Raw genomic sequence first — 10967 nt, forward strand, 5'->3', positions numbered from 1 at the left:
GTCTGATAAAATTTGGTGAATTTTGTTTGCTTACAGAATATAACAGTATTTTGTACATACTAAATTTGCTAGATCTGTTGCATTTTTTGAAACAACTATCGATTTGTTAATCATCAATGGCCAGCCAATTATAGAAGCAATGTAAGCAACCTTATCTAAGGCAATTTAAATATTATTATTAAATATCACATAGGGCTAATTTTTTGAATAGTTAGATAAACCTAAGTTAGAGATTATTCCTAGGAATAAAAGTTTTTTTTATAGTGACATTTATTCTTCTGATAGTCTATCTGACGATTGAAAAAGCAGGGCTTAATCTAATAAATACAACTGAATGTTTTTTATATTGTAAACCGCTGATTAATACCTGAAAACGGACGAATTCCAAAATATCGCCAAAATTATTTTTTTTGTCTTTACTATTTTAATAGAGGTATTTTAAATTCCCATTAAAACAAAATTTAAAAAAAATTATATTTTCAATGCAATTTTTTTTACAAAACTTTGCGATTCGTTTGCCTGAGTTTAGGAAGACTTTTAATTCAAAAGTTAAAACTGTTATTAAGTAAAAACGATTTTTATATTAACTTTCTGGGCTAGCGGAAAACAATGAACAGTTGTTTTAAGGCAAATTATTCAATCGAAGTACTCGTACAGTACATTTTATTTTTAGGAGAGGATAGCCTCAATTGGTCAAAATTAAAGCCTAGTACGCTGCTGATAAGAAACGAAAAATCCCATACAAAAATGAAACAACGAAATGGTAAACCAAAAATTTCGTTCAACTTTTCGTTCTGTAGTACGCTGTTCGGCACAACGAAATTGAAAGTCTAAACTTCTTTTTCGCACACAAACAATTGCCGGGGACATTCATTGTGTGTGGAAAAATGACATTTTGAGTTTTTTTGTTTGTTTTTGTTGATCATTTTGTCATTGCATGTCTTTCTGCGATGCGTGTTTGCTTTTTTTTTCATTTATGTTTTGCAATTTTTGAGTATTTTTCGGTCCAGATTTCGCAAGCATTTCGTTGTCCTCGTGGAGACCGACGAAAAATTTCGTTTCACATCAGCAGCGTTCTAGACTTTAAGGCTTAACGCTAAACTTAAACGAATCTCATACCGTTTTTGTTTGGTTATTTTTAGAACTACATTCGGAACTTTTCGATTCGAAATGCAAGACGCACAAATTTTAATGTTTAATAATTCAAAAAGCCCATTTTCAGGTTTATGCCTGCTATCAAAACTTTTGAAATACGCCCCTGATGGACTGTAAAGTATGATGGAGTAGCAGTTGATCGGTCCAAGGGGAATCGGATCAAAATGGCCAAACCGATTTCAGGTGTGTTGGGGGAACGGCCAGTCTGCCCCGACATCCGTAGACACCCTTAGAGCCGCAACGATTGTTATGAGATTAAAAGTTAGAGTTGGCATGATTTTTGTTTTTGTAACGAGGTGAGGCGTACCGGAGGCACAAGATCCCCCCCTAATCCGGCGAGCTTAGCCGTGCTCCGCCAGCATGCCATGGTCTCGTCCGATACGCATTCCTATTCCTATCCTATTCCCTTTCAAAAATCCCTATCCTTTCCGATCCGGTCTTCCTTTTTCACAATCCCTATCCCGATGTTCTCATCCTGTTGCCCCGTTACAATACTTCAGGGGCGGCAGATATACCTAAAGGTATTCTTTTGCAGGCATACCTACCCCAAGGTGTTGAAAACGTAAGTATTTTCTTGGTTCTATCGGAGACTCGGATTTGCCAAAATCCACGTTTGCAGTCTAGCAAGGTGAATAGTTTGGAACCGTTGATTTGAGCTGATATTTCTTCGATTGTTTGCATAGGATGATGACGGCGCAATATATTTTTGTTGACGAATGTGGGATCTATGCAAATTCTAATTTTGTTGTTTTTTCGAACCACAACCATAGGCGACACGGACAGAGCAGCTTCTCTCATGGGCTCGATGACTCCTAATTTGACCATTCTATTGAGTTCCTCTTTAACATCGTCACGAATTTTAAATGGAATTCGTCTTGGAGGTGTAATTACGAATGAAGGGTTATCTACCTGCAAACATGATTGTAGGCGGAACATTTGCGGATTTCATGGTTTTTACCACGATTGCGGCAGTCAAATTTTTTGCTTTTAGTGGCGTTACCCTTTCTAACAAAATGAACTGCTTTGTCGCCTTTATTGATGATTTGTGCAGATTGTTTTTGAGCCATTTCTGTAGCCTGACAAAGTTGGATTGCCTTTTCGAGATCTATGTCTTGAGACAGCAGTTTTGTGCGAAGATCGTCGCTTTTGATACCGAGTATGAGTTGGTCTCTGAGAAGGCTGTCGTTGAGCCCTTCAAAAGCACAATTCTGCGCTTGTAAGCGAAGTCTTGACATGAATTCGTCTATGGATTCACCATCCTTCTGAGCTATTGTGTTGAATTTGTACCTCTCAAATGTGGTGTTAGTTTTTGGAGTGAAATATGTTTCAAAAAGTGTCTTTACCTCGTCGACCGTCTTTATCTAAAATTCTAAAATTCTCAAATTTTAAATTTTTTCTACCTACCAGGTTTATCATTCTACCAAATTTTAAGGTTCTACGACAGTTAGAAATGCTCTATAATATTTGATGAAAATTCAGCAGAAAAGGGGCGGTTGCCACGCTCCCTATCCCAAATTCTCAAATTTTAAATTTGTATTTGGTATAACTTACTAGCTTTACCATTTACCAAGTTTCAAGATTCTATGATAATCAGAAGTGCTCTAAAAAAATTGATAAAATTTAGTGAAAATAGGCGGTTACCATGCCCCCTGGCTAAAATTCTCAAATATAAAATTTTTCCCTTTATATAAACCACCTGGGGTGGAATCGGCTAAAATGATATTTGACTATCATATTTTTTACTATCAAATTTGACAGTCAACTATTTTCCATCTGTGTAAGGTGATCGTTTTGAAATCATTTTTAATTTTGGGTTACTTGGCATCACTTGAGTTTGACATCTGTCACACGTCAGTAAATTTCAAAATAACCGATGAAGAGTTTTAGTTGACCACTTCCACAGCTGCAATTATAAAGGAGAGAATTGTTAAAAATGTAAGTAAATATTTTTTATAATCCTTAAAATAATAATTTCTAACTTTTATTTCTACTTAGGACGCAAGCAAACAAAAAGCAAATAGAATTGCTTACAAATTGTATGCAAGAGCATACTAATTTGGCAAAATCCTTCTCAGGAAAGAGAACAAACTGTAAAGAATCCCACAAAATATTGTGGGAATAACTTTCAACAACACTAAATGCTAATGGGCCACCGACCAAGACAACAGCAGAGTGGAAAAGGGTAAATTTACTTGTAATTAAGTTCGTAAACTTATTTTCAACAAATCTTTGTGTCTCAAGATTTGGACAACAAGGAAATACTCTGCAAAGAAAAAATTAATGGAAAATAAAAAGTCCATTCAGCAAACTGGTGGAGGTCCATTCATGGGGTTACCATTGGACGCGACAGAGGAAGCTATTGTTCAAGCTTGTGGAATTGAAGCTGCAATAGCTGGAATAAATGGTGTCTCGAGCTTTGGCTGCGGAGAAGAAAGTGAGACAGTTCAAAATATTGATGAAGTTGAAATGCCGATAGAACCGGTCACCTCTCAAGCTCTCTCTCAAGTAGGCTTGTGCAGTTCGCGAACGAACTAGTTCAATGAACTAGTTCATCTTGGTGAACTAGTGAACTTAGTTCACTTACTTAGTTCAATTTAGTTCGCGAATAGCGAAAAAGATTTGTTTCAAAAAACTAAACAGCAACCTAGAGCAGTCGTATTATGACATTACAAAACAGCTTATGGTCACCTTACATTATCATTTTTTATATATTTTTTGGGGGAAAGGAAGTCAAATCTGTATAAGGAATTTTCAAATTTGGTCCTTTGTCTCCTTGTCTTATACGACGACAGCGCCCTTTTAACCCGACATACTTAAACGTCTGTCAGAAGGATTGCAGACCAAAGTGCATATGAATTGCATCCAATTCTTTGTTGAGCGAAATCAGTTCATCTGTTCTACCTCAAGATTTAGATGTAAAACAAAAGGTCGCTTGTGCCAGTATCAGCGTTTCTTCTTCAAGCATTGCACCACTTACTCTTATTTCTGAGCAAGAACAAAAAAACAAGTAGCATCTTGGTCCTTGCATTACTATGGTTTCGATTTAATGAAAGCAGAACGTACTTCTTCTAGACTTTCGTCAGGAACCAGAAAGCTCGACAAGTATATGAACGAAATTAAGAATTTTTATAGAAAATAAAATATGTACATATCTGTTATTTTTAGGTTGTATTTGTTTTATTATGAAGAATGCGTCAATTATACATAAATTTGGATACAGTTTTCACAAAATAATTTTGTTTTTATTAATTCTTAAAAAAAAACCGGAGTGATAAAAATAAATTGAACTAAAATGAACTAGTTCAGAACTAGTTCAGTAGCGTGATTTGAACTAAAGTGATCGATCACTCAAATGAACTAAAGTGCCCAACTCTACTCTCAAGTACGAGTCGGTCCAACGGTGAATCCACACAAGAAAACACAAAAAAAGAGCCCCTTGTCGAAGAGTCAATTGTACTCACAAAAAAAATAATTGAACTGCAAGAAAAATTCTTGAACATGCAGTCATCTTTGCAAGGTTCGCTGGAATCAATTGATTGTTCAATCAAAGAAATGAATGATTCCTTAAAAACGCTCGAGAATATAAAACAAAAAGACAGCCAGGCTACGATTAGCCTAAAAAATGAAGAAATACGTTTGAAAAGGGTGGAACTTGAGTTGGCTAGGGCCATGAAAGAACTTAGAGTGATGCAGCTGCAAAACTAGCAAGTGCAACAAGTGCTGTGAAATATTTTTTATTTATTTGGTTTTGTTTTTGTTCTTAAGAAGTGCTTTATTTTACTTACATTGAAATATAATTTATGAAATTCAGTTACTTTAGTTATATTACAGTACAAATTAACTTTATTTTTATTTACTTGTATAAAAGAAATTAAAATCAATTAAAGTTATAATTGAGTGAATGAAATGAGACTGAACTCTAAATAGATGTATTTATTTTTATAAATTAAATGATAACTAACTTAAAAATCAAATTTGTTTCGCTTTAATTTAATGCCTGATGGTTGACCCACAGATCGTCCCTGATTCTGTTTCGGATTCGTGTTCCTTCATTAGAGTCGTTTTGCCTAATTGTATGTAGATGAGGAGTTCCATTGTCAGATATTGGATGAGAACTTGCAAAATCGTCTAGGAGCGGTTCCCCGTTTTCTATACAAATATTGTGCAGAGCAGCACAAACATTTATTATTTGCGCTGCTCTTTTTGGAGAATACCTCAATTTTCTTTCCTCTAAAATACTTCTCCAACGGCCTAATAAAATATGAAAATTTTTTGTTATGTGTGCTAAATAATAATTATATTTCTGGATACTTTTCATCACCCCAATACAGCGCTCAACAATACTTCTTGCTTGAGCATGAGTTTTGTTGAACCGAAATTCTGGTGAATTTAAAGTCGCACTTCTGTAAGGCGTTAATAAAAATGGTTCCAGTGGATAACCGCTGTCACCTGTAATATAGAAGGTAACATCAGATGCTTCAATTGAATAGTTTGTCCACATGTAAATAGTACCGAAAAGCCATGATGATGATACTCCAAAGCAATATTCCATATTCAGCTTATTTCTTTGGACGGACTGCCTCCAGACAAAGCTATCGTGGGCGCTTCCACCATACTTCGCATTTATTGCTAATATTTTCATCTTATGATCGCATATCTAGAATGAATGGGATGCGAATATAATACTATAAATTAGTATAATCTATTGTTCATTAAGTTCATTAGGTCTTCGATTAAATTTTCGTTCAACGTATGTAGAATACAAAATGAAAGCTTTTGGAAACAACTTACAATCATAGTATTTATGCTGTGCCTCCCCTTACGATTGAAAAATATATGCTCGTTTTCGGTCGGTCGTAAAATCATTATATGAGTGCCATCTACGCACCCAATTACTATGAAATAGAAAATAGTTAATTAATTTAATTTAACTGTCCACTTTGTAAAAGGTTTACCTCCAGGAATGCGAAATTTTTCATAAAAATGTGTTTTGATACTTTCCGAGGCTGAGGGCATAAATTTTATTTTTAGGGGGCATAGTTACCTCTCCATTTTATGTAGGGTTGAGGTTGTCACCTCACATATAGTGCTTTGGGCCATAGCAGCAGACCAGTCCGCACCAACTTGCCTTTGGTAACCTCCGCTTCCAAGAAAATTTAACATTACTGCCAACTGGAGGTCAGGAGTAATGTGTGTTGAACGAACTCCAGACGGCAGATCCAAAATGTGTAATATACTCAAAAAGTATCTTTTGATATTCGGAAATTTTGTAAAAATCTATTAAAAACACGAAATATCATATTGAAATTATTATTTTGTGTACAAAGGTATGATTGCATACTTACTTTGAGTCGGGGAGGTTAAATATACTTAATTTGTTCCTCAAGTTGATGCGAACAAGTCTGACTCTTCTGTTTTCTATTTCATGCTCATTTCCACTATTTTGTAGGGGTAAAAATAATTGAACAGGCACAAAAATATTCATTTTTTCCCAAACAAAGTAAAAACACCAAGAGAATCAAGAAAAAAATATTCTACAAATGTCAATTTTTTTCAAATTGACACCTAAATAGGTGTCAGCTGAAAATGTCAAAAAAATATGACAGTCACTTTTGACTATCAGCTTACACAGACGAATTTTCTTAAATTTGGCAATCAACTATCAAAAATCAGCTTACACGATTCCACCCCAGCTCTACCATTCTACCAAATTTCAAGATTCTACGATAATCAGAAGTGCTCTATAATAATTGATAAAAATTCGGCGAAAATGGGCGGTTACCACGCCCCCTGAATTGAAAATCTCAAATTTTCGATTTTTTCCTTTGTATACACCACAAGTCCTATCACCATGTAAAATTTCAAGTTTCTACGATAGCGGGAAGTTCTCCATAATTTTCATGATCTGTCAGTGAGTCAGTTACAGTTTCCGCGATTTTCGAATTCCTATATCTCAGAAACTATTCATCGTAGGCAGCTGAAATTTGGGTTCGGCCAGCTCAACGAGTAGCGGGTTTGAATATTCTGGCATCTTTGGTGTGGAAGTTAGAGGGGGGTCGAAAATGGCCTGAGTTGTTTCCTGTAAACAAGGGTGTAGTGCCAAAGTTGCTAGAGAACTTGGCTGGGCACTACCGTGCCCCTTGATTTAAGTAAGTTTAGTAGGTTTGGTAAGATACCATAAAGAAAGTGATCTCTAAAAATTAATATATTGTACCGATGAATTACTGAACTACTTTTAGGATAAAAGTCTGAACACACTACCTACTACTGCAAAGGTAGAAATGTGAACGGACCTTTAGTAATTAAGAAACTACCCTCTGAACACATCCCAAAATATTCCACTAGACTGGAAGTATGAAGCGCCCCTCCTGCTGATTTTGAATCCGAACTCAAAAAATTTCGGTCAGCTCTGGTGTCAATCGATATTATGAAGAATAAGTCCTCCAAATTTGAGCTCAATGCGACAAATAGTTTTAATTTTATACAAATTCAAATGAATCTAAAAAGGTGATTTTTTAGAAACTACTAAATTTTTCAAAAATCATTTTTACAAAAATGGTATCTGATAGAATTTTTCTGAAACCAGATTTAGATTCAGGAAAGTCTAATCTCTCATAATGTCAAAAAATTATTTGAAGGAGAAAAAAAAATTAAATTTTGCAGACCGGTGTAATTTGTTTTGGAATTTTATGTTATTAAGTATACTGTAATGTTTTATTCCGGGTTCACAATAAAACTTATTTAATTTCCACTTATATTTCCGTTCAAATAAGAACACACTTTATTTCAACTCAATTTACTTTTATTACTCGATCAAACAAACACACTTTTAAATCACTTTATTTACTACTAACAATTCGCAACACTTTATTTCACTTTGTACTGTACTCTTTCACTTTCAAGATTAAACTGTCCGGTCGGTGTCTACGCTGCCCTTTTATACCGGAATTTCGAGATTCGAGAATGTCTTCGAAGGTTCTCGTCCTTGCTTCTCGAAACTTCCTTTCCAGGAGGGGCGCTTCATACTTCCAGTCTAGTGGGATATTTTGGGATGTGTTCAGAGGGTAGTTTCTTAATTACTAAAGGTCCGTTCACATTTCTACCTTTGCAGTAGTAGGTAGTGTGTTCAGACTTTTATCTTAAAAGTAGTTCAGTAATTCATCGTTTCATTGCCCCCCTCTTAGGATTGTTCGTCCCGAACAACTCCATTGCTTCTTTCACCATTATAACGATGTAAACGGTCACAATGAACTACCTTTAGTTTGCCTCTTACCCCTCTTTGTATACGGTAAACCACGTCGTTAATTCTGGTTATTACTGTGTAAGGGCCTTCCCAGTTTTGTTGTAGCTTCGGTGATAGTCCTTTTTGTCGGTGGGGATTGTAAAACCACACAAGTTCTCCTTCTTGAAACCCTGTTGCTGTCGCTCGTGCGTCATATCTTGTTTTCATCCTGTCACTAGACGCTTTTATATTTGTCCTTGTCCGTTGGTGAATGTCAGCCAGTGTTCCTTTCAGGTTATCTACGTACTCATCCATTTCATGTGGCTCGTTTGGAACACTTCCAAATTTTATCTCACTTGGCAGGCGTATTGTTGAGCCAAATAGGACTTCCGATGGTGTATGTCCAGTAGAACTATGTGTTGCACTTCTATAAGCCATCAAGAATAATGGAATATGTCGGTCCCAGTCTCGTTGATTATTATTGACTACTTTTGACAGGTGTTCCTTAAGTGTCCTGTTAAAGCGCTCAACCATCCCATCAGATTGTGGATGAAGCGGTGTTGTTCGCGTCTTCTTGATGCCAAAGAGTGAGCAAACCTCTTGAAAGATCTTAGATTCGAAGTTCCTTCCTTGGTCGGAATGAAGTTCCATGGGTACTCCGAACCTGCTCACCCAATGAAAGACAATCTTATCCACAACTGTTTTGGTTTCCTGGTTTGGAATGGCAAATGCCTCAGGCCATTTGCTGAAGTAGTCCATCACTACAAGGATGTATCGATTTCCGTTGTTGGTTTCGGGAAAAGGACCTGCTACGTCTATTGCAATTCTCTCAAAAGGTGCACCAACATTGTACTGCTGCATCTTGCTTTGGATTTTTCTAGCTGGTCCTTTGCTAGCGGCACAAGTATCACATTTTCGGCACCACTTTTCAACGTCTTCTCTCATACGTAACCAGTAGAATTGCTGTCGTAGCTTTTCCAGCGTCTTGTTGATGCCTAAACGGCCTCCAGAAGTTCCACCGTGCATCTCTCGGAGAACATCATTTACCTTTGACTGAGGTACGACTAGCTGCATTACATAGGATTTACCATCTGCGGAATCCCACTTACGCCTGAGTAGCCCTTCTTGCACATGAAGTGAGTCCCATTGTGCCTAATATGCTTTTAGAGTGGGGCTTCGGTCGGAGATGTCGGCCCATTCTGGTTTCTCTTGATGTTCCTTCCATGCAAGGATGGGTTCGATGTCCGAATCTTCCTGTTGGGCCATTCTGAGTTCTTCATTACTCCAGCTCTCGTTCTTTTAACAGCGACAACTTCCTTTTCTTCTAGTGTGCAATGCTTGCAGTCTTGCTTACACGGCGCCGAGATAATGCGTCTGCATTTGAATGCAGCTTTCCTCTTCGATGTTGAATCTGACATTGATACATCTGAAGTGTCTCGATCCATCTTGCTACTTGACCCTCTGGATTTTTGAAGTTCAAAAGCCAATTTAGTGCACCATGATCTGTGCGAAGAAGGAACTTCTGTCCATAGATGTACTTATGGAAGTGCTTTCTTGCCAATACTAGAGCTAGAAGTTCCCTTCTGGTCACGCAATAGTTTCTTTCTTGTTTCGAGAGTACCTTGCTGAAATAGGCAACAACCTTTTCTTCTCCGTCATGAACTTGCGATAAAACAGCACCAACTCCAACATTACTTGCATCTGCGTCAATGATGAATTGTTTGCCTGGAGTCGGGTAGGCGAGCACAGGAGCTTCACATAACCGCAGCTTCAGTTCCTGAAAAATTTTCTCACACTCACCTGACCATTTAAAGGGTTTACCCTTCTCCGTAAGTTGGTGCAAGCTTTTGGCGATTCTCGCAAAATCCTTCACAAATCGTCGATAGTACGTTGCCAGACCGAGGAAACTCCGAAGTTGATGCTTGTCCTGAGGGGTTGGCCAGTTCTTCACAGTGTCAACTTTTTCAGGATCAGTCTTCACTCCTTGGGATGAGATGATATGCCCCAAATATTTAACCTCGGTCTTGAAAAGTGCACATTTCTTTGGATTCAACTTAAGATGTGCTTCTCGTAGCCTCTGGAATACAGCCTTTAGGTTTTCACAATTGTCATCAAATGTTTTTCCGTAAACGATGACATCATCCAAATAGACTAGGCAAGATTTCCAGGTTAATCCATTCAAAACGCACTCCATCAAGCGCTCAAAAGTAGCTGGGGCTTTACATAGCCCAAACGGCATGACATTAAAATGCCACAGACCATTTCCTGTGGAGAAAGCCGTCTTTTCCCGATCTTCTGGATGGATTTCTACCTGCCAGTAGCCACTCTTCAAGTCCAAAGTCGAAAACCATTGTGCTCCTTCCATTGCATCTAGAGTATCGCTGATTCTTGGCAGTTGGTAGCTGTCTTTCTTCGTCACATCATTCAGCCTGCGGTAGTCGACACAAAATCGAGTGCTTCCATCTTTCTTTTTGACGAGAACTACTGGTGATGCCCAAGGGCTTTTGGAATTTTCGATCAGCCCATCTTTCTTCATTGTCGATATCATTTCTTCAACTTCACCTTGTTTGGCCAAGGGGAGACGTCTTGC

General features: G+C 37.3%; 1 long non-coding RNA gene across 1 annotated transcript; it reads right to left on the minus strand.

The window, feature by feature from the left end:
* Positions 1 to 5943: 5943 nt before the first annotated feature.
* Positions 5944 to 7410, minus strand: LOC129905246 (uncharacterized). Its single transcript, XR_008770589.1, has 3 exons — positions 6501 to 7410; positions 6111 to 6432; positions 5944 to 6050 (listed from the first exon to the last, which is right to left on the minus strand). It is a non-coding gene; the product is annotated as an uncharacterized LOC129905246 (long non-coding RNA).
* Positions 7411 to 10967: the final 3557 nt, after the last annotated feature.

The sequence above is a fragment of the Episyrphus balteatus genome, chromosome 1, assembly GCF_945859705.1.
Source record: "Episyrphus balteatus chromosome 1, idEpiBalt1.1, whole genome shotgun sequence".
In the NCBI taxonomy this organism is placed as follows: Eukaryota; Metazoa; Arthropoda; class Insecta; order Diptera; family Syrphidae; genus Episyrphus; species Episyrphus balteatus.